This window comes from Gorilla gorilla, chromosome 16 (assembly GCF_029281585.2).
Source record: "Gorilla gorilla gorilla isolate KB3781 chromosome 16, NHGRI_mGorGor1-v2.1_pri, whole genome shotgun sequence".
Lineage (NCBI taxonomy): Eukaryota > Metazoa > Chordata > Mammalia > Primates > Hominidae > Gorilla > Gorilla gorilla.
Window position 1 is genome coordinate 24,742,590 of NC_073240.2, and position 25,041 is coordinate 24,767,630.

General features: G+C 40.5%; 1 long non-coding RNA gene across 7 annotated transcripts in view; it reads right to left on the bottom strand.

Moving 5' to 3' along the window:
* Nucleotides 1–6,118: 6,118 nt before the first annotated feature.
* The window catches only part of LOC134757229 (uncharacterized), a 37,845-nt gene continuing 18,922 nt past the window's right edge, over nt 6,119–25,041 (bottom strand). For 5 of the 7 annotated variants that reach the window (XR_010130924.1, XR_010130928.1, XR_010130929.1 and 2 more), the window contains one exon: nt 13,438–24,101. This is a non-coding gene — a long non-coding RNA (uncharacterized lncRNA). Of the gene's footprint in view, nt 10,617–13,437; nt 24,102–25,041 lie in introns of those variants that run through there. The other 2 variants (XR_010130927.1, XR_010130930.1) reach the window with 2 other exon arrangements.

Consider the following 25,041-nt stretch of genomic DNA (forward strand, 5'->3'; position numbering starts at 1 on the left):
TGAAATCTGTTTATGTTATGGACCAGTGATTCATTCCTTTTTGTTTTGTGTAGCACCCTGTTGAATGAATATGGAGCTTTCCAATCCATTCTATCCTGATGAACATCCAGGTGTTTCTGTTGAAACTGCTGGTCATAAATTATGTGTTTAAATGTAGTAGATAATGATAATTATTTTTCCAAAATGGTTGTATCAACTTAATAACTCATTCAAATATGTGAAGACCTCCTAACAATCTAAAAAGATGGACCTCCAATTTCAAATAATAAATAAAAAGATTAAGTACTTGAACAGGCAGTATATGCACATTTTTTAAAATAAAAGATTGAGTTAAATTTTGTAAAATGTAGGCCGGGCGTGGTGGCTCACGCCTGTAATCCCAGCACTTTGGGAGGCAGAGACGAGCGGATCACGAGGTCAGGAGATCGAGACCATCCTGGCTAACACTGTGAAACCCCGTCTCTACTAAAAATACAAAAAATTAGCCAGGCATGGTGGCGGGCACCTGTAGTCCCAGCTACTTGGGAGGCTGAAGCAGGAGAATGGCATGAACCCAGGAGGCAGAGCTTGCAGTGAGCTGAGATCGTGCCACTGCACTCCAGCCTGGGCGACAGAGCGAGATTCTGTCTCAAAAAAAAAAAAAAAAAAAGTTGTTTCTGTTCTCCTTTGTTTTCTACTTTCTCTTAAATAGAAATATATTTATTGTACAAATAAATGCCATGAATTAAAAAAATAAATTATGATTTTCCTTCGTGAGGATCAGTTCTCCTAGACATTGGTTTAGCTAATGCCAGCTATTTGGTATAAAAATCTGTATCAGTGGAGAGGTAAAAAAGAGCTAAAGGAAGCATAAGAAAGACAACCGCATCTTTAAGAAGTTCCTCTTGTTTTTTTTTTTTTTTTTTGAGACGGAGTCTTGCTTTGTTCCCCAGGCTGGAGTGCAGTGGCGCGATTTCTGCTCACTGCAAACTCCGCCTCCTGGGTTCACGCCATTCTCCTGCCTCAGCCTCCCGTGTAGCCAGGACTACAAGTGCCCGCCACCGCGCCCAGCTAATTTTTTGTATCTTTAGTAGAGACGGGGTTTCACTGTGTTAGTCAGGATGGTCTCGACCTCCTGACCTCGTGATCCACCTGCCTCGGCCTCCCAAAAGTGCTGGGATTACAGGCGTGAGCCACAGCGCCCGGCCAAGAAGGTTCTCTTGAAAGGAATCACTTCTTGTTTTCTTACAAGTTATAAGCTCACTACCCTAGAGTCACATTTTTTGATAACTTATGAATTTTCTGAAACTTCAAATACCCTATGGCCCCATGGCAAAACATCAGATGACATTTGCCTCTCATTTAAACCGTTTTTCTTTTCCTCTTTCTTCTTTATTTTTCTTAAACTCTCTCATTTCTTTTTCTCTCTTCCTATTTCTCTTTCTCTCTGTTTCTTCCTACCTCCCCTCGTGACTTTGTCTCCTCATCCATCCCCGTGCTACTTAGATGCCACATCAATTTGACTAGCCTCAAATTTACAAGGAATACTTTCTAAATTCATGCTTCTGGAACTTTTACAGGATGAAGAGGTATAAATGTCTCAAATAATAATTTGCCTGATGCTGAAATGAATGGCATTTCTCAAAAAGGCCAAGGGACTGCATACAGAAATTTAAACAGTAACTTTCTGTTAGTGATATGGTTTGGATGTTTTGTCCCCTCCAAATCTCATGTTGAAATGTGACCTCCAGTGTTGGAGGTGGGCCTAGTGATAGGTGTTTGTTTCCCAAGGGTGGATCCCCATGAATGGTTTTGTGCTGTCCTCCTGGTAATGAGTGAGTTCTTGCTCTATGAATTCACGAGAGATCTGGTTGTTTAAAAGAGCCTGGCATCTCCCTTGCTCCTTCTCTCCCCATGTAATATGCCAGCTCCCCCTTTGCCTTAAGCCATGATTGTCAGCTTCCCGGGCCTCAGCAGAAGCTGAGCAGATACTGGTGCCGTGTTTGTACAGCCTGCAAACCATCAGCCAAATACTCCTCTTTTCTTTATAAATTACCCAGTCTCAGGTATTCCTTTATAGCATTGAGATGGACTAACATAGTCAGTTTTGACAACATGAACCTTTCATATTAAAATTTAATTTCTAAATTCACTCATTTACTGTGATTGGTTTATAGCTTTTCTGTAATAATGAACTTTACATGTGACTTTCAATGTGCTTTAAAAATGGATTCACTTTCTACCTCTATTTTTGGAAACTGCCAGCTTCCACTGTTGAGGCAAAAGTGTCATTTTTGAGGCTCTCCTGCTGAGGTAGCTGTTGTCTGATTTCCCTTCAGTGCTACTGCTGTCCCAGTGGAAAAAGGGAAACTTCACCACTTACATGACATGTTTGCCTGAACTCTAATCTTCCACACTTGCTGTAGAAAAGAGTAAAGTGGCAGTTCAGGGCAGTTTACCAATTTAGAAACGGTGTCCGCTCAGTATTTTCCTCTGTGTCACTTACTAAAACATATAAAAGAAACCATGGACAGTAAAAGAAAGAGAGAGGTGTAATGTGATATTTTAATTCTAACAAGGATTTATGGGCACATGAATGCTCAAAAGCACATACCCCCTTAGTGTTTTTCATCTCACACATATCACATCAGACACATATCACACATATCAGGCACATATCACACAGAACTTACCATAATTAAATTATCAGTTTTTGAAAAATATTATCATTTGCTCTTTTTTCTATATAAATAATTTTTTTTAAATATGATTTTCAGTTCTGAGTTACATGCACGGAATGTGCAGGTTTGTTATATAGGTATACATGTGCCATATAGGTGGTTTCTTATTTGTGTTTTCATCTTACGGCTTTGGCTAGAACTAGATAACAAAAGCATGCATCAGTTTAAGAGAGTTATTTTTAATCATGGTAAGGACATATCTATAACTACTTTGTTAAATTTCATCAGTCATGCATGTTAAATATCATTAAATAAATATCAAAAATGGGCTGCTGTACCCAAATACCATAGACTTGGTGGCTTATAAACAACAGAAAGGAATTTCTCATAGTTCTGGGGTCTGGGAAATCTAAGACCAAGGTACCATCCAATCTGGTGTCTGGGAAAAACTTTTGTTCTGGTTCAAAGAAGGCTGCCCTTTCTCTATAACCTCAGTTGGGGAAGGAGCAAGGGAGTTCAGAGGGCTGCTTTAGAAGGGTGCTAAACCCATTAATGAGGGCTCCTCTCTCATGACTTAATTACTTCCCAAAAGTCCACCTTCAAAAACGCTCACATTGGCGGTTAGCATTTCAACATATGAATTTGAGAGGGATGTAAACATTTAGTCTGTAGCAGTAAATGTACAATATAAAGTAAATAGCTTTATTGTTGTGTTGCATTATAGTAATATATATTTTCTAGTATTAAATCTTTGTATGCCAAATCACTGGGGTGGGTGATTTCTTAGTAAGTGTAGAATTCAGTTCCTTTTTCTTTTAGTTAAGAATATTTTAACTATGTTTATAAGAGACACTGTTTAGTAATTTTATTCTTTGTATATTCACTACATCAAGAGTTTGTAATAGTTATATTTGCCTTGTAAAATGAACTGAAAGAAAGCCACTTTTTATAACTTTATCCATATTTCCTAGTTTGGGGTCCATTTTACAAGATGTTTTAAACAGATGCTTATTAAAAACACTGGTTATAGAGACTTTAATAAAAATTTTTAAAATAATGTTTCACATTTCTTGCAAAAATTGGTGCCTGCAACCTATTTACTATTTTTAAAATTAAGATTCATTTAAGCAGTACATGTTTATTTTAGTGAAACACGTATTTAATTTTCTAAGATAGTATTTTTTGTCTTTAAAACAATTTCTGCATGTTTCGGTTTTTTTTCACTTTAAATTTTATGTTTTCTCAGTTTTTGTTTTATCACATTTGCTATATTTTTCTGTATCATGGGTTATTTGTTAAAGAATGAACTTGTGTATGTTTATAAATTGTTACTGTTTTTGTTTATAATTTATTGCCTTCTAACTTAATATGTAATTAGCATTCCTTTTAATTTTGCTTGTTTGCTTTGCTGTACCATTTTGAAATTCTTGAGTTAAATGCTTAACTATTTTTTATCAAGTTTAAATATTAAATTAAATATCTCCCATCAGTTTAGTCATTTTAATATTCTCACTCATCAGACATTTTTTGGGAACACCATATGCCTTTTCATCCAGTCAGTTTCAAGAAAATGAAAATTACTTTTTATATGTTTATACTCAAAGCTTGGCTAGAGATAAGTCTCCCCTTCCTTAAGTTGGGGAGAAAGTGATTTCTTCCAGGCTATAGTCAAAAGAGATACAAATATAGTAACTTTTTGTGTTTGTTTGGGTTGTTTTTGTTTGTTTGTTTGTTTGTTTGAGATGGAGGTTGGATCTTGTTGCCCAGGCTGGACTGTAGTGGCATCATCTCAGCTCACTGCAACCTCCGCCTCCTGGGTTCAAGCAATTCTAAACATATTTTAGCACAAAACTGTTTAAGATTTTAAGTTATATCTTTTTATTACCTTCCATATACTCTTTTGATACATTACCCATTATGTTGATTATTAACATACGCTCAAGTCAAGATCTTTTATTATGTGAGGTCATCAGTCAGTGATAACAGATATTGATGAATTAGTCTCCTCATCAGAAATTGAGCAACATTTTCATTCAAGACGATACATGGGCCTTTAAAGCATATTCAGTAATACTGAGTGTGAGTCTTCTCCTATTTTCTGAATGCGCATTTAGACCTTTATACATCTATCTACCCACCCATTTATTAAATTTTCAGCATTTACTTTCTACTCCAAGGACCAGAACCATGTTTGTCTTGTTCACTGCTGTACTCCTATTGCAAGGACCTAGAACATAGTAGGAGCTCATTAAACTCTGAGGATTCAAAATAAGTGAATAGAGGTTGTAGCAGGAAGAAGTCTAAGATAGCCCCTATGACCTTCATTTCCTCATGTTACCCTGTTGATACCTCACACGGCAAAGGAGTCTTGCACATGTCACTAAGGCTAATAATCCGTCAGCCTTAAGACAGGGAGAGTATCTGGGTAAACCTAACCTAATCACACCAAAACTTAACAATCAGGAAGTTTTCTACAACTGAGAGTAGAATGGGAAGTCAGAGAGTTTCAGAGTCCAAGAAGCATTTATAGCACCCTTATTGACTTTGAAGATGCTTTGCTTCTTCTTTTGAGTTCAGTTTGAGATTATCTTTCTAATAATTGATTAGATTTTATTCTTGTAAAAAAAGAGATAATTTAAAGGAATCTATTTTTAAATACTCTGAGGAGGGTGATACTAGGGGTGCTGGTTGTCCTGTTTTAACTTTGTCTTAATTTCTAATGTAATTAAATTTTGAGTAGGTAATGTGACCTGTGTGGTTTTTATTTTAAAAAATATATAGAGGTTTTATATAATCTATTTTTAAAATTTTCAATGGAAACTTGAAAAGATACTGTTTCACATATTCTTGTATATATATATATAAAACATCTTTTTTTATTTATTTTTTATTTTTATTTTTTTTTGAGACGGAGTCTCGCTCTGTCGCCCAGGCTGGAGTGCATTGGCGCCATCTGGGCTCACTGCAACTCCGCCTCCCGGGTTCACGCCATTCTCCTGCCTCAGCCTCCCGAGTAGCTGGGACTGCAGGCACCCACCACCACGCCCAGCTAATTTTTTGTATTTTTAGTAGAGACGGAGTTTCACCGTGTTAGCCAGGATGGTCTCGATTTCCTGACCTCGTGATCCGCCCGCCTGGGCCTCCCAAAGTGCTGGGATTACAGGCGTGAGCCACTTAGCCCGGCCTAATTATTTGTTTTTTAAAAGATGGTACATACGAAGAAGTAAATCAGGAAAGGTGGATTGTGATTGGTGGCAGTAGAAGTGAGTCAGTGTTACAGTTACTATTGCTGCTTAAGAAACTAACCCAAATGGCCCGGGCGCCGTGGTTCACGCCTGTAAGCCCAGCACTTTGGGAGGCTGAGACGGGCGGATGATGAGTTCAGGAGATCGAGACCATCCTGCCTAATACGGTGAAACTCTGTAATACAAAAGTTAGCCTGGCCTGGTGGTGGGCACCTTATGTCCCAGCTACTCCGGAGGCTGAGGCAGGAGAATGGCGTGAACCCGGGAGGCGGAGCTTGCTGTGAGCCGAGATTGCGCCACTGCACTCCAGCCTGGGCGGCAGAGGGAGACTCCATCTCAAAAAAAGAAAATTAAAAAAAAGAAAAAGAAAAAAGAAACTACCCTAAATTTAATAAGGTAAAACAACCACTTCATTATATCTCATGGATCCTACAGGTGAGAAATTCCAGCAGGATTCATCTGAGTGATTCTTCCTCTCTCACATCATTAACTAGGGTGACTCAGTGGTATTCGGCTGGCAAATAAGTCAGTCTGGAAGGTGCAAGGTGCTTTTTTTCTGTCTTATAAATTGGTGGGGTTGTCTGGAAGGCACGGCTCAGATGGGAAGGACTCTTAGTTATAGTGCCTGCACAGGGTGAACTTTTTTTTTTTTTTTTTGGGACGGAGTCTCACTGTCCCCCAGGCTGGAGTGGTGTGGCCCGATCTCGGCTCACTGCAAACTCCGCCTCCCGGGTTCACGCCATTCTCCTGCCTCAGCCTCCCGAGTAGCTGGGACTACAGGCGCCCACCACCAGGCCCGGCTAATTTTTTGTATTTTTAGTAGAGACGGGGTTTCACCGTGTTAGCCAGGATGGTCTCGATCTCCTGACCTCGTGATCCACCCGCCTGGGCCTCCCAAAGTGCTGGGATTACAGGCCTGAGCCACCGCGCCCGGCCTGCACAGGGTAAACTTCTTATATGGCTGCTGGCTTTCCGCAGATCAAACACTCCAAGGGAACCAGGTGGAAAATGCCTGGTCTCTTTTTATCTCACCTTAAAGGTCAGGTAGAATTACTTGTCATACTCTATTGATTGTAGCAGTCACAAGCATGTCCAGATTCAGGGAAAGGAGACATAGACCTATTTTTTGATGAGAACAATATCAACCTGTTTTTGGACTATGTTTAAATCTGACACACATGACAATTACACACCAGGTAGAAGGCATTTGGGGAGAGACTAGAAAGAAATGAGGAGGAATCGTGCTCTGCTGAAAAAAGAGCATTCCAAAGAGAGACCACAGCTTGGGCAAAAGCCCTGAGTCGGAATCATGTGGACTTATTCTTAGGACAGCATCGAGGAAGCCATTATAGCTGGAGTAGAATGAGGAGGGGGAAGAGTATTAGCAGATGGTGGCAGAGAAATAAACATGAGAAGACGGATGATGGAACGAGCACCTTGTAAGTCATTTTAAGGACTTTGGCTGTTCCTCAAACTGACATGGGACCATTGAAAGATTTTTTTATTTTTTATTTTTTAAATTTAACTTTTAAGTTCAGTGGTACACGTGCAGGTTTGTTATGTAGGTAAACTTGTGTCATGGGGGTTTGCTGTACGGATTATTCTGTTACCCACATGGTAAACCTGATACCCACTAGTTGTTTTTCCTGATCCTCTCCCTCCTCCCAGCTTTCACCCTCCTTTTCAAAATAAGACATACATGCAGCCAACAAACATAGAAAAAAAGCTCAGCATCACTGATCATTAAAGAAATGCACATCAGAAGTACAATGAGATACTATCTCACACCATTCAGAATGGTTATTATCAAAAAGCCAAAAAATAACATGCTGGCAATATTGTGGAGAAAAGGCAACATTTCTACACTGTTGGTGGGAGTGTAAATTAGTTCAACCATTGTGGAAGACAGTGTGGTGATTCCTCAAAGACCTAAAAGAACTACCATTCGACCCAGCAATCCTATTACTGGGTATATACCCAAAGGAATATAAATTGTTCTGTCATAAAGACACATGCATGCATATGTTTATTGCAGCACTATTCACAGTAGCAAAGGCATGGAATCAACATAAATGCCCATCAATGGTAGACTGGATAAAGAAAATGTGGTATATATACACCATGGCATATTATGCCACCATAAAAGATGAGATCATACCCTTTGTAGGAACATGGATGGAGCTGGAAGCCATTATCCTTAGCAAACTAATGCAGGAACAGAAAACCAAATGTTCCCACTTAGAAGCGAGAGTCAGAGGGGAGAATACATGAACACGTAGAGGGGAACAACATTGAAAGATATAAGCAAAGAAGTGATATCATCTGAATTGCATTTCTGAGATTTCTCTGACACTTGTGTAAAAAATAGCTGAAATGAATCAATGGCAGAAGCTGGGAGACCAGTTAAGGAGCTTTTGCAATAACCATAAGAGGAAATATGTGTGGCTTACACTGGGAATCGTCAAGTTGGGAGTGCTCATATTCAAATATGGTCAGAATCCGGACATTTTGAGTGAGCCTACAGAAAGCTTTAATACTACCTCAAAATAAAGGTTATAGAAGGTTTTTCCCTTCTCTTGCCCTGAAACCTTCTGTATCCTTTATTTTGAGATAGTATTAGAATTCTTACTATCTTACTGACAATTCTTACCATCTTGTTTTATAACTTGGAACATGATTATAATTATAGTATTGTTAAATATTTTATTTTTATTTTATAATTATACTTTAAAATATTATTTTGGTAAATAATCATAAAATATGAAAAATAAATCTTTCCATTACCTGAATCAATTGTCCCCTTGCAGGATTTTGGAATCACAACTTCCTAATCCTTGAAATATTAATTTTGATTATTTTTCTAATATGTACCCATATGTCTTTGAGTAAATTTTTATTGGAAGGACAAATCAGTGCTGGATATACAGATGCCATTGCTTTGTACTCAGGTAAAGACAACCTGATATTTATGATCCTCTTGATCATATTTTTATTCTCTTAAAATCTTTATGTCTTCTAATAATGTTAACAGAAGAAGAAAAGTCTTATCTAAGCCTGACTTTTTATTTTTAAGGAAGTTTTTTCTTTATTTGTAAAATTCAGGAGTTTGGCTAGTTGTTATTTAAATATGGAGAGCTCTTCCTTGTTTCTTCCCCCTCCCCGACAAGAAGCTGGTTGGTGCTTTTATTATTCGTACTTCGGTGATAGCTTTGATTATTGTTTCAGATCTCCTTGCCCTTGTGTCTTTCCCCAGTACACAAACTATTCTCGAGGTGGAACCTGTGGTCTCTGGCATACCCATCCGCCTTCTTCTCTGTCATTAGTTCATCTCTTTCTTTGCCCTCCGGAGCTCTGATTCAATTGCTGCCTGAACTTTTCAGTGTGTCAGTTTCTTTCTCCACGGATTTCCCTGTGGATGGAAAATCTGCCCTTGCACTTTAGTTTTCATAGAAGCCTCATCTCAGCTATCTCCCATTTTGTGATATGAGCCTCTTTTGTTATTGTAGCCTTCATCTCCTATTTCCTAAATTCCATGTGTTTCTCATACTGTTCATAGACAAATAGTTTAAAGCAATGTTCTATAGTTTCTTGTGGTTTGAAAGTCATATATTTTTAAATGCGTTTTCTCCCCCTGAGAATTCAGCATACAGTTTCATTTTTCTTGTATGCAGGATGATTTTTAGGATTTTTTTGTGTTATATTTTTTCCATTCTGGTTACTTAGAAGGTAGTGATTATTACCCCAAACCAGGGTTTGATATTGTGTTACTCCACTTTCATACTGCTATGAAGAAATACCTGAGACTGGGTAATTTCTAAAGAAAAAAAGGTTTAATGGACTCAGTTCCACGTGGCTGGGGAAGCCTCACAATCATGGCAGAAGGCAAAGGAGGAGCACAGACATGTCTTACATGGTGGCAGGCAAGAGAGAGAGCATGTGCAGGGGAACTCCCCTTTATAAAACCATCAGATCTTGTGAGACTTACTCGGTTTCACAAGAACAGCACAGGGAAAAACCCATCCCCATGATTCAATTACCTCCCACTGGGTCCCTTCCATGACATATGGGGATTATGGGAGCTACAATTCAAGATGAGATTTGGGTAGGGACATAGCCAAACCATATCATTCTTCCCCTGGCACCTCCTGAATCTCATGTTCTCACATTTCAAAATCAATCATGCCCTCCCAACAGTCCCCCAGAGTTTTAACTCATTTCAACATTAACTGAAAAGTCCACAGTCCAAGGTCTCATCTGAGACAAGTCCCTTCCACCTATGAGCCTGTAAAACTGAAAGCAAGTTAGTTACTTCCTACATACAATGGGGGAACAGGCAATGGGTACCCCCAATGTATTTACACCTGTTCCAAATGGGAGACATTGGTCAAAACAGAGGGGCTACAGGCTCCATGCAAGTCTGAAATCCAATAGGGCAGTCATTAAACGTTAAAGTTCCAAAATGATCTCCTTTGACTCCATGTCTCACATGCAGGTCACACTGACGCAAGTGGTGGTCTCCCATGGCCTTGGGCAGCTCTGCCTCTGTGGCTTTGCAGGGTACAGCCTCCCTCCTGGCTGCTTTCACTGGCTGGCATTGTCTGTGGCTTTTCCAGGTACACAGTGTAAACTGTTTGTGGATCTACCAATTGGGGGTTTGGAGGGCAGCGGCCCTCTTCTCATAGCTCCACTAGGCAGTGCCCCAGCAGGGACTCTGTATGGGAGACAGAGCCCACATTTCAATTCTCTACTACCCTAGAAGAGGTTCTTCATGAGCCCCTGCTCCTGCCCCCGCACCCCACCAGAGCAAACTTCTGCCTGAACATCCAGGTGTTTCCATACATTCTCTGAAATCTAGGTGGAAGGTCCCAAACCTCAATTCTTGACTTCTGTGCACCTGCAGGCTCAACATCTTGTGGAAGCTGCCAAGGCTTGGGGCTTGCAACCTCCAAAGACATGGCCTGAGCTGTACCCTGGTGTCTCCCACTCCAGCCACGGCTGGAGTGGCTGGAATGCAGGGCACCAAGTCTCTAGGCTGCACACAGCAGGGGGACCTGGACCTGCTCCAGGAAATCATTTTTCCATACTAGGCTTTTGAGCCTGTGATGGAAAGAGCTGCCGTGAAGGTGTTAAGGTCTTTAATGTTCTGAAGACATTTTCCCCATTGTCTTGGTGATTACATTTGGCTCCTTGTTACTTATGCAAATTTCTGCAGAAGGCTTTAATGAAAGTTGGTTTTTCTTTTCTTTTTTTTTTGGATTGGGAGTCTCACTCTCTTGCCCAGGCTGGAGTGCAGTGCCGCGATCTGGGCTCACTGCAAGCTCTGCCTCCCAGGTTAACGCCACTCCTCAGCCTCCCAAATAGCTGGGACTACAGGTGCCCGCCACCACGCCTAGCTAATTTTTTTTGTATTTTTTAAGTACAGACAGGGTTTCACCGTGTTAGCCAGGATGGTCTGGATTTCCTGACCTCGTGATCCGCCTGCCTCAGCCTCTCAAAGTGCTGGGATTACCGGCGTGAGCCACCGTGCCCGGCCAAAAAATCTTATACAGTATAATGCTCAAATTTTATCCTTTAATAAGTCATAACGGAGAAACATGCTAATGATTTCACAATTAAATGTGACGTTCATGTAGTGTTTTGCTTTGTAATATTAAATATTTTATTGTTTTCCATGTGATACATTTTCCTTTAAAATTCTACTTTATGTGAAATCGATGATGTTATAGTCTTTGATTTTTACTTTATTAATCTTTGTACATTTTAATATTGTTAAACTTACAGGAACAGTTTGTACACTTCATGGAAATAGAGTAGAGTAATAGAATTTGATTATTTGTTTTGTTTTCAGCTGAGGATTTTTTTTTTTTTTTGGTAATTTCAGTCTTAGAGTCTTTCTTTTTGGCCGTTAGTGGTATAATTCATATTTGTTTCTCATAGCTGATTTTTTGTTTTAACTTTTGTGAACTTGCTTATAGTTTCTTTACAACTATTAGGCCGGTGCAAAAGTTATTGAGGTTTTCACTAATTATTATTATTATTATTATTTTGAGATGTACTCTCCCTCTGTCGCCCAGGCTGGAGTGCAGTGGCGCGATCTCAGCTCACTGCAAGCTCTGCCTCCCGGGTTCATGCCATTCTCCTGTCTCAGCCTCCCGAGTAGCTGGGACTGCAGGCGCCGGTCACCACGCCTGGCTAATTTTTTGTATTTTTAGCGGAGATGGGGTTTCACCGTATTAGCTAGGATGGTCTCGATCTCCTGACCTCGTGATCCGCCCACCTCAGCCTCCGAAAGTGCTGGGATTACAGGCGTGAGCCACTGCGCCCGGCCTAATTATTTTTTTTTAAAAGATGGTACATACGAGGAAGTAAATCAGGAAAGGAGGATAGTGTTTGGTGGCAGTAGAAGTGAGTCAGTGTTACAGTTACTATTGCTGCTTAAGAAACTACCCCAAATGGCCCGGGCGCCATGGCTCACGCCTGTAATCCCAGCACTTTGGGAGGCTGAGACGGGAGGATCACGAGTTTAGGAGATCGAGACCATCCTGCCTAACACGGTGAAACCCCGTCTCTACTAAAAATACAAAAGTTAGCCTGGCGTGGTGGTGGGTGACTGTAGTCCCAGCTACTCGGGAGGCTGAGGCAGGAGAATGGCGTGAACCCGGGAGGCGGAGCTTGCAGTGAGCCGAGATTGCGCCACTGCACTCCAGCTTGGGCCACAGAGCGAGACTCCGACTCAAAAAAAAAAAAAAAAAGAAAAAAGAAAAAAGAAACTACCCCAAATTTAATAAGGTAAAACAACGACCACTTCATTATATCTCATGGATCCTATAGGTGAGAAATTCCAGCAGGATTCATCTGAGTGATTCTTCCTCTCTCATATCATTAACTAGGGTGACTCAGTGCTATGCGGCTGGCAAACAAGTCAGTCTGGAAAGTGCAAGGTGCTTTTTTTCTGTCTTATGTATTGGTAGGGTTGTCTGGAAGGCAAGGCTCAGATGGGAGGGACTCGTAGTTATAGTGCCTGCACAGGGTGAACTTCTTTTTTTTTTTTTTTGAGACGGAGTCTCACTGTCCCCCAGGCTGGAGTGGTGTGGCCCGATCTCGGCTCACTGCAAGCTCCGCCTCCCGGGTTCACGCCATTCTCCTGCCTCAGCCTCCCAAGTAGCTGGGACTATAGGCGCCCACCACCAGGCCCGGCTAATTTTTTGTATTTTTAGTAGAAACTGGGTTTCACCGTGTTAGCCAGGATGGTCTCGATCTCCTGACCTCATGATCCGCCCTCCTCGGCCTCCCAAAGTGCTGGGATTACAGGCATGAGCCACCGCGCCCGGCCTGTTGCCACCCATATTTCTGTTTGCTGTGTGGTGCAATGCCACCACACGGTTCTTCAGACACAACCTCTGCTTTCTCATTTACCTCAACACTTTAACCCTGAGATTCTTTTTTACTATACTTCAGTGTATTTCCCAGACATATATTGTCTATGAGGGATAAAATAAAATATCAATTAAAAACAAAAAAATTCAGAGAAATATTAACCATTCACTCTTCTAAGTTCTCAAAGGTTACATTCTTCACCAAATCATATAACCAGGTCCCAATAAAATACCATCATGCAGGGAATTTAACATTATGTAATTTAAAATACCATCATGCGGGCAGCTTTCAACTAAGCATCCTGTAAGAAAAGATCATTTGTTCTTACATCTTTAAAAGTTTGGAAATTGCTATGGAAGATTATTTTTATTATATTGTCCATTGTCTGTTGCTTAAAGACATATATTTTGCTTGAGTTTAGAGTTACCAAAAAATAGCTGCTGATATATCCAGATACTATTTTATTAACTAACGATACCTATTTGAAATCTGGTTTTCCTTCTGGCCTTTAAGAACAAGGGGCTTAGGACTAAATTTTAGGCTGAAGGGTAGTGTTTCCTTCCCTAGGTTGTCCCGTGTAATTGTCACCTCTTTCTCTTCATTATTCTGTCATTTTGCCCTTGTTTTATAGTGTCTGTGCCTTTCATTCTAAGCTGTCTCAGGGGCTTTTCTGGAAATACACAGTGTATAAGTACAAAATGATGAAATAAACATGCTTTTTTTTTTTTTTAAGACGGTGTCTCGCTCTGTTGCCCAGACTGGAGTGCAGTGGCACGATCTCGGCTCACTGCAAGCTCTGCCTCCTGGGTTCACTCCATTCTCCGGCCTCAGCCTCCCGAGTAGCTGGGACTACAGGTACCTGCCACGATGTCCGGCTAATTTTTTGTATTTTTAGTAGAGACGGGGTTTCACCATGTTAGCCAGGATGGTCTCGATCTCCTGACCTTGTGATCTGCCCGCCTTGGCTTCCCAAAGTGCTGGGATTACAGGCGTGAGCCACCGCATCAGGCCAACATACTTCTTTATTTTGTTTTCAAAGATGCTTAGGTGGGACTAGATGACCTCTAAGGTCCTTTCCAGCTCTAAATTTACGTTACTTTCACCAAAGACAGACAAAAAAAAAAATCTGTTAGGTTATAGGCCTAGAGATGAGTGCCAAGTACTATATTCCTGCTCTAGGTGCACTTCTTGTTGAAGGCAGTGCTAGATTCAGTGACCTGTTATGGCTGTTTACAGTCTTATGGTGATAAAGCAAGAGAACTGATTGCTAAAAAAAAAAAAAAAAAAAAAAAATTCAGTTGAAATATCTTTTTACTCTTAAGCATCAACAAAAAATAAATAGAAAGCAGAAGAGTTGAATTATTTAGTTTGAGCTATTTGTAATTTGGACAACTAAGCTAAGCCCGAGTGTAGTTAATTCAATGAAATTAGTCATATTTGAATATTGTCACAACCTTACTACCACATTAGCATTAAGTGTGATTAAAATTTATTCTTTGTTTCTGTGTGAGTCTCCACAGAATCAGCTATCAACACCTTCATAATAAACTAGCCCTTCATTGCTTTCAGGAAACTTTTAGATTCAGAGCAGGTGGTTGGGCTTCTGCTTTAAAAAAGAATAAATCATTTTTAAAGTCCCTTTCCTGTTTGTGTGTGTAAACTTAGAACACAGAAATTATCCATTGCATTGTTTATTTTTGCTAGGAGGTAGAAGTTCTTAAAAATATAGGAAATACTAGATATCATGTACTGATAATTTCCAAAGCTAATTATTTTTCTTAAGTCCAAGCTATAATTTAAGAGGTGTACTTGTGAAATATGAATATTGTTTTAGAGTACTAAAATGTTTCTCATGGAAAAATAGAATATGATTTTGTTGAAGTTCAAGGGAATATCCATTTTCATTCAGGTAGCTTCCAGATTTTTGTCTTTACATGTTCTATGTAGTGATTTAAATACCGTACCTCCAAAATTTATGTCCATTAGGAACTTTAGAATGTGATTTTATTTGGAAGTAGGGTCTTTGCAGATATAATTAACCCAGTGATTGAGATGAGGTCATCCTGGATGAAGGTGGGCCCTAAATCCAGTGTAAATGTCCTTATAACATACAGGAAAAGACACACACAAGTTCATGTGAAGATGGAGACAGAAATTGGAGTTATGCAGTCATAAATCAAAGAAGGCCAAGGATTGCCAGGAGCCACTGGAAGCCAGGAAGAAGCGAGGGAGAATTCTTCCCTAGGGTCTTCAGGGGGAGTGTGGCCCCGCCAACATCTTGATTTCAGAGGTCCAGGCTTCAGAACTATGAGAGAATATATTTCTGTCCTCTTAACCCACCAAGTGTGTGATAGTTAGGTATGATGGTCCTAGGCAACTACTACACTCTAATTCAGAAGTTCTTCTGGATTTTATTGTATCATGTGTTGGTAGGAAGTACCTGGGTGTTTCGTTTGCATGATATGTGGGTAATCTTAGAATTATCATATCTTGCAAGTAATTTTAAAGTATGTTGTAATGTAGTCAGAAGCTTTTTAAATATGAAATTTAATTCATGCTGGTGTCAATTACATTTGAAAAAATACAAAAAAGCTATATAAGATTCTAGGATCTTTCAGAATTTTACAATGTTTATAATGGACAGTTGGTTAAATAAAAATTGTACCCTAAACAATTTTGTTGTTGGCTTAAAATAGCATTTAATTTATTAGTGCTCAGATAATAGTTATCCCCTAAATAGCATTTTTACTTTCATATGTTGATATCAAACAGTGAAGTGAGACAGCAAATCAGTACAACGTGGTGATTATCAAACATCATAAATCCATGAAGGATAGCCTTGATCTTACTGAGAAGAGTTTAATTTTAAAATGCATACCTGGAAAAGGCAACTTAGATTAACATTTCAAACTCATATAGCATTATTTGTGGTTGATTATAGTTATAATTGATCATTTTACTTTTGGACCGTCACTTTGAATCAAATTGGGATAAATATAAATTAAAGATTGATTATTTGCTTTGAATTTTAGATTAAAAAATTTAAAACCATAAAAACAGAGCTTTGACTATAATAAAGGTATTTATCCTTTCTTGGTAAGAATTGGGGAGGGGTTTAAGAAAAGGCTAAGCAATGTTCTATTTTGTACACAGGCAAAAGTTCATTTGTGCTACTTTTTAATTAGGTAGTTTGTTGTTTTTTAAATGACAGCTTCCTAAACACTACTGATTTTACATGTGCAGTCATTAGCTTTTCATGTGGAAATAGTATCTTTCAAATTCACACAGCTGCTTATTTTATGAAATGCAATGGGACTACTTACTTGCCACCTGTCTAAACTGGAATGCATAGATTCATGCCTTGCCAAATGAGGAGTTAGGGTGAAAAGTGATTAACATCCATTCTTTAATGAGTTTCTAAGTCTTTCTGAACATGTTTTTATTCTATTTATTGCAGTGGTATAGTAACATTTTCGTGTTGGTTGCTGTACAAAGCATGATAATACCTTTATTAAAGCAATGTTAATGACATCCATAAGATATCATAAAATATTATATTCTTAATAGGAAATTTGTTATATATAAATAACAATAAAGATCGTAATAAGCTCTCCTTAATTCTGTTTATTTTGACTTCATTATTAAGTTTGGAAACATAGGTGTCAAATTGAGACATTATTTATATGTAATTATAAAGCCAAATAAATGTTAGAGATTAACTTAAAAAGAGTTTTGTGGCTTAACAATTGAAGTGAGATAGTGAGATCACAAGGGGCTTAATCATTTTGAATTGATTCTACAGATGTCTCCTTTCTCTAAATGCCCTGTAAGCTTCCTACCTTCCATGAAAGTTTATTCCCATAATCCTGGCACATAAAATTAGTCATATAACTCTTTTCCATTCTGAGATTTCAAGGATTAGGACTTTCAATATAGAGAAAACGTGCTGTGTAGAAGCTGAATGTACAAAAGGCAACACTTGGCAACGGAATCCAGTATTTCCCAAGTATTTGAGGAAACTTACAAAACCCAAATCTCTAGTACTTGCTTTCACATTTGCTATCAGAACCAGGAAGGGAGGCCTAGAAATGGTTTGAATGGAAAATTTGTTGTAGAAGGGGTTCCCATTCACTGGTGAATAGACACAACGTATTTCCCAACCTTCTTTTAATCCAAGATAGCAACATTTTTACTGGAGCCAAAGATAAAACCAGTATTTAATCTCCTAGAAATTAGGAGATTTATGACTCTGGAAATGGAAAGAATTTTCATATCCAGCCACATAACCAAGTCATGCAAGAGCATAATAAACAAACCAATCAAACAACAAGAATAACAACCACAACATGGTCCCCATTCTGTCTTTAACCTCTGATAGAAAGAGCAGTAATGGTAAGACGAGAAAGCTCTCGTCAAGTGTTTTCCTCATCTACTGTTAATGATTTATTCTTACATCCTGTCCCAGTCCAATTATCAAAAAATTCTAAGAGAGATCCCTTTAACTGACTTGTAATGAATTCCAGGGTCACATTCCAGATATTGTTTTCCCCTGAAATCGTGTAAGTGCACATCAAAATACTATACTTTTGGTGTGAATCTGAGCCAAATTCTATTGTATTCTAAATAAAGTGAAACTCCTATCAGCCAATAGGGCACAGTATCAGTTTCAAATAAGACAAGTTGGTAAAGTCAGGAGAAATGACTTCCTCCTTCCTCCTGATGTGCTGTATATAGATGTATTAGGACTGCCTTTTAATATTTTATGTGTTCAACAGAGAGGGAACTAACATCCTGTTAATCCTCATTTGAAAACAATTTTGCAATGTAAATGTAGCAGGGCTTTTGCCTTTTTTCCTTCTTCATGAAAAGCAAGTAGTGCTTGGGGAGCAAGTGTTCCTGTTCAACAGCTGTTACTCATTCCCAGCTCTGTTTAGAAGAAATAAGCACAGATGGTTGGTCTACTACTTCCCCAGCGAAAAATTTGCCTGTTGGCCGGGCGCAGTGGCTCAAGCCTGTAATCCCAGCACTTTGGGAGACCAAGGCGGGCAGATCACAAGGTCAGGAGATCGAGACCATCCTGGCTAACACGGTGAAACCCCGTCTCCACTAAAAATACAAAAAATTAGCTGGGCGTGGTGGCGGACGCCTGTAGTCCCAGCTACTTCGCAGGCTGAGGCAGGAGAATGACGGGAACCCAGGACGCGGAGCTTGCAGTGAGCAGAGATCGCACCACTGCACTCCAGCCTGGGCGACACAGCAAGACTCCGCCTCAAAAAAAAAAAAATTGCTTATCTTTTTTGTGTTTTATTCCATCCTTCTCATTGTCATGTGAACAGTATTTCAAGGGAAGAAACCCTCCACACCTTTCCTCAGAGGCCGGGAACTGCAGATGACACACACGGAACATACAACCAGTTAGCAGCAGAGGGTGCAGATACTACATAAAATCAATACTACGAAAGCGTGTGTACCAAAATCCGACCAATGGTTTTCTTCAAGTGACAGGATCACAAGTGGATTTTTCGTTTTGTTGTTTAACAACTTTCATCAAATGTCTTTTGTAAAGGAAAAGTTTTCTCTTTAAGAATCAAAGAAATGTATAAGGAATTTTAAATGTCTTGGGAAAATGCTCATGAAATGACCTCCCAAAGTGAGATTCTAGTGGGAGGAAGCAGACGATAAACAGATAAATACATAAACAGAGGGAGAATAAACCCCACATGGGAGACCAGGCCAGAGAGGAGCTGGAAGAAGAGCAGCAGAGCCGCACGGGGTAGCCTGGCTCGCCCCAGCTCCGACGTCCTCCACTCGGGGTCTGCTCCTGGCCATGGGTGAAGCCCTGTGTGCTTGACCCACCCCGTGGGGAGTTGCCCTGTTCTGAGGGTGGTGCTCATCACCCTCCTGTGTGTTTTTAAGCTCTTCACTACTTGTGTATGTTAATTTCACAAGTCACAGTTTCATTCCGCATGTAGTAAAAGGTTATGCAATGGTACACCATAAAAATCATCCTGTACAAGAGAGAAAAGCCTAGAATACAAAAAGGCATAATCTCAACTCAATCATGCATAGAAAGTAATTTTGTTTTATACTTTATACTATATCATATTTGTAATATATGTATATTACAGTATTGCTACTATAGACTATATTCTCCAAATTTACTAAAATTTGCTTTCATGATCAGGGGATACGCTATAAAAACAGGTGATACGGAGTTCAAGACCAGCCTGGCCAAAAGGACGAAACCCTGTCTCCACTAAAAATATAAAAAGTAGCCAGGTGTGGTGGTGGCATGCCTGTAATCCCAGCTACTCAGAGGCTGAGGCAGGCGAATCACTTGAACCTGGGAGGCGGAGGCTGCAGTGAGCCAAGATTGCACCACTGCACTCCAGCCTGGGAGGCAGAGCGAGACTCCATCTCAAAAAACAAAAAAACAACAAACAGGGATGTTATGGAAGGATCTCCCCAAGATACGATGTGTAATAAAAATGGCAAAGAAGAACACGGCTGGCCAGGGCAACGGTACACGCTTATCCACAAGTGCCTGAATAATGCACCGGGAGCTCAGAGAGGAAACACGAGAACCTCTGAGAAGGGCACTGGGTACCTGGAAGACGGAAATCTTTGCTCCTGAATCCTAAATGAGAAATATGAACATGAGAAGACACAGACATGTAACAGGACACACAGTCCTTACAAGAGAAAGCACATGGGCCAAGTGTGGTCAGAGGAGGTTGGTGAGTCACTTTAGGTCAGGAGTTTGAGACCAGCTTGGCCAGCATGGCAAAACCCCGTCTCTACTAAAAATACAAAAATTAGCCAGGCATGGTGGTGCATGCCTGTAGTCCCAGCTACTTGGGAGGCTGTGGCAGAATTGCTTGAACCTGGGAGGTGGAGGCTGCAGTGAGCCAAGATCGCACCACTGCACTCCAGCCTGGCCTGGGCAACAAAGCAAGACTGTCTCCAAAAAAAAAAAATCACTACTCAGCAATAATGATACATGCAACGACCTCCTTGGGAAAATGTCAAGGGGATTATGCTAAGTGAAAAAAGTCAATCTTGCTTGAGGCCAGGAGTTCAAGACAAGCCTGGGAAACATAACAAGACCCCAGTCTCTACAAATACAAAATGAGCTGGGTGTGGTGTCATGCATCTGTGGTACCAGCTACTCAGGAAGCTGAAATGAGAGGACTGCTTGAGCCCAGGAGTCTGAGGCTGCAGTGAGCTATGATTGTATCACTGCACTCCAGCTTGGGCATCAGGGTGAGACTCTGTCTCCAAAAATTACAGTAATAACGATAATAAAAAATTAAAAAGCCAATGTCAAAAAATCACATAATAGACACAGAGAACAGATGAGTGGTTGCCAGCAGGTAGGGTGGGGAGAGAAGATGTGAATGTGGGTATAAAGGGCCCTTGTCTATGTACCCTGATTGCAGTGGAGGTCTCAGAAAATCCACACATGAAAAAACTGCAAAGAAATACACATACAATTGAGAGCATGTAAAACTGGGAAAATCTGAATAAGATAGGCAGACTATCAAAGTAAACACCCTAGTTCTGATGACTGTGTCATAGTTTGCAACTAGCTACCATTGAGGGCAATGGGGCGAACAGTAAAAGAATCTCTATACTATTTCTTACAACTGTATGTGAATCCACAATTATCTCAAAAAGAGGCTTTTTTTTTAATTTTAGGAATTCTTCCAATTAATGAAAGCTATATTCCAATTAATCCATCAACCCTATGTCATCACAAAGGAAATAGCACAGAGAAAAATCAGCTGGGCTCTCAGCCATTTCTGCAGCTGAGGGAATTCAGTTTGATTCGACAAACACACAACAGTGCTTGGACAATCTTAGCACCTACCGCCCACCTGTACATAACACTCTGATTCATGACCATCACAGCCGGTCAGGAAGGAAGGAAAGAACCTTCCTGATGGCACTCCTATTACCAAATGGGTAGGACTCTCATCTGTCTCTTGGTTTAATTTACTCTAAAACTATTTTCAAAAATACAAAACGTACAGTCATCCCTTGGTATCTGCAGGGGATTGGTACCAGGCCTGCCCCACCCCTGGCTCCATACCAAAACCCTAGGATGCTCAAGACCCTGATATAAAATGGTGTAGTATTTGCATATAACCTGTGCACATCCTCCTGTATAATTTAAATGATCTCAGCCAGGCACAGTGGCTCACACCTATAATCCCAACACTTTGGGATGTCGAGGCAGGAGGGTCACTTGAGCCCAGGGGTTCAAGACCAGCCCGGGCAACATGGCAATACCCCATCTATACAAATTAAAGAAAAAAAAAATTGGCCAGGTGTGGTGGCTCATGCTCGTAATCCCAGCACTTTGGGAGGCCAAGGCAGGCAGACCACTTGAGGCCAGGAGTTAGAGGCCAGCCTGGGCAACACAGTGAGACCCCGGCTCTACAAAAAATACAAAAATTAGCCAGCCATTGTGGCACACGCCTGCAGTCCCAGCTACTTGGGAGGCTGAGGTGGGAGAATCACTTGAGCCCAGGAGGTCAAGGCTGCAGGGAGCCATGATAGCCCCACTGGCCTGGGTAACAGTGAGACCCCCATGTCCAAACAAACAAACAAACAAAATCATCTCTAGATTAACACCTACTACAAGGTAAATGCTCTGTAATTAGTTGTTATATTGTATTGTTGTTTGTATTTTTTAATTGTTGTGTTGTTTTTTATGGCTTTTCTTCCAATATTTTCGATCCACAATTAGTTGAATCTGTGGATGTGAAACCCACAGATACAGACAGAGAGCCAACTGTAATGTGATTTCAACTATATTTAAACATAAGGAAACAAAAAAGGAAAACAAACACAAAAATTAAAACGTAAGAAAACAAGGAAACAGGCTACAAGTATTGCTCCTGTCTCTGGGAAGCAAGACGATCAGGGTTTTGCTCTTGTTTCTTCCTGCCTCCTGTACCTTCTATGTGCTCTCCAGGGAGTCAAAGTCACTATCACAGTCAAATAAAGCCAACACTCCTAACTACACAAAATATAGTTTCATCTGGCAATCTTGTAGTTTAACCTTCTGAGGACAAAAGTCTGATAGACAGCTTCATTTTGGAAAAGTACAATTTTACATAAGCTTTAAACATTCTAGTGCCTGTTAGCAAATAGAGGAAATCTGTAATATATTATCAGGCGTCAACAAATTAAAACTCATATGCCCAAAAGCATCCCCACTTTTTTTTTTTTTCTTTTTGAGACAGGGCTTCATTCTTGTTGCCCAGGCTGGAGTCCAACGGCACGATCTCCACTCACCGCAACCTCCACCTCCCCAGTTCAAGCAATTCTCCTACCTCAGCCTCCCGAGTAGCTGGGATTACAGGCATGAGCCACCACACCCTGGCTAATTTTTTTATTTTTAGTAGAGACGGGGTTTCTCCATGTTGGTCAGATCTCGAACTCCTGACCTCAGGTGATCCACCCGCCTCGGCCTCCCAGAGTGCTGGGATTACAGGCGTGAGCCACCGTGCCCGGCCCAAAAGCATCTCTTGTAATAAAAGAATAAGAAAATCACATTAGGAAGGAAAAACATGAAGCATCTAAACTAGATGGGCACTAAACATTACAATCTATCTCCTTACCCAGCAGCAAAACAAAATAAAATGTACACAATGTTCAGAACTCATTTTCCAATTTATACTTGAGCTGATCTAAAGCTTTGGCTGGCTTCCACAGTTACTGACAGAAAAACGTCTTTAAAATAATGACACAGAGCCAGGCGCAGTGTCTCACGTCTATAATCCCAGTACTCTGAGCGGTTGAAGCAGGAAGATTGCTTGAGGCCAGGAGCAAGACCACATCCCCATGCACACACACACACACCCAAATTATTTTTATTTAGCCAGGCATGGTTGCATGTGCCTGTAGTCCCGGCTACTCAGGTGGCTGAGGCAGGAGGATCACTAGAGACCCGGATTTCAAGGTTAGAATGAGCTATGATTACACCATTGCACCCCAGCCTGGGTGACAGTGCAAGACGTTGCCTCTCGAGAAAAAAAAAGAAACAAAAAAATTTAATTGAATAAAATAAATAATGACAGAGATTACATAGTACGGTCTGTTACTACATGAGCAAATTGGCAAATCCATTCTCCAGATTACATAAAACATACAAAAAGGGAAAGCAAGAATAAATTTCAGAAGGTGAAGACAGACACTATACTGAAAATCTTAATTAAACTTTCTGAAACAAAACAGTCTGAATTTTATATTTAACTGGCATTACGATTCTTTTTTTTTTTTGAGACGGAGTCTCACTCTGCCGCCCAGGCTGGAGTGCAGTAACACGGATCTCAGCTCACTGCAAGCTCTGCCTCCTGGGTTCACGCCATTCTCCTGCCTCAGCCTCCCAAGTAGCTGGGACTACAGGCACCCACCACCATGCCTGGCTAATTTTTTTTGTATTTTTAGTAGAGACAGGGTTTCACCGTGTTAGCCAGGATAGTCTCGATCTCCTGACCTCGTGATCCACCAGCCTTGGCCTCCCAAAGTGCTGGGATTACAGGCGTGAGCCACTGCGCCCGGCCCATTAGGATTCTTTCTTCGCTTTATATTACCTTTTTTTGTCCACAGGAGGCAGGGAAATGATGCTGCTTTTCCACTTAACTTTGACATTCTCCTGAAAAACGGTTCAAGGCAATGAAACAGTGCTCCAAGATTACCAGCCTCTGCTTGAGTCACAGGGTTGAGAGAGCGGTGGTGGCTGACTGGATGGCCAGGGCCTGCTGCTCTTTAACCAGCACAGAAAGACACTCCTTCAGTTCATTCACATCTAGAAAACAAGACAAGAAAACATCTCACCTGTGGACAATGTGGCCACAGTTTGTTGTAATGTTGAGAAAATGGATGATGACAACAGGTAGTACTCAAATGCATGATATGTGGCAACAATGGTTTTAACCACTTTACACATATGAATTTAGGCAACCCTCACACCCAGCACTGTCAAGCAGTGCTGTCCATCTATTTTATGGATGAAGAAACTGAGGCACCAAGTGGTTAAGCAACTTCTCCGAGGCCACACAGAGGAGCACGGCACATGATAGAGACTCTTGAGCCACCATGGCATACTGCCTCTCTGAAAACATCATACAAAAGTTGGCCTGGCATGGTGGCTCACGCCTGTAATCGCAACACTTTGGGAGGCCAAGGTGGGTGGATCACTTCACGTCAGGAGTTCCGAGACCAGCCTGGCCAACATGGCGAAACCCCTTCTCTACTAAAAAAAAAATACAAAAATTAGGTGGGTGTGGTGGGGCGCGCCTAGAATTCCAGCTACTCGGGACGCTGAGGCACGAGAATTGCTTGAACCCAGGAGGTGGAAGGTTGCAGCGAGCTGAGATTGTGTTGCTGCACTCTAGCCTGGGTGATGGAATGAGACTCTGTCTCCCCACCAAAAAAAAAAAAAGTTACTAACACAGAACTCTGAAGTCAATAGCAGTCAATATTTATCAGCAGCACATCTCCTAAACAGAGAAAAACACTAGCCATTATTTTCATGTTGCAAAACCAAATTCAAAATAAAAACGATGTCTTGCTGGGTAATAAAATTACCCAGCATGCATGACTCATGAAACACATTTATGGACATATTTTAGAGGAAGATAAAGTAACCAGTTAGAATACACATTGCAACTAGTAAGTGATATTTCATTACTCTCTCTATTTCTATGTATCTTTGAAAACTTCCATACTAAGAAGTGTTTTGTAAG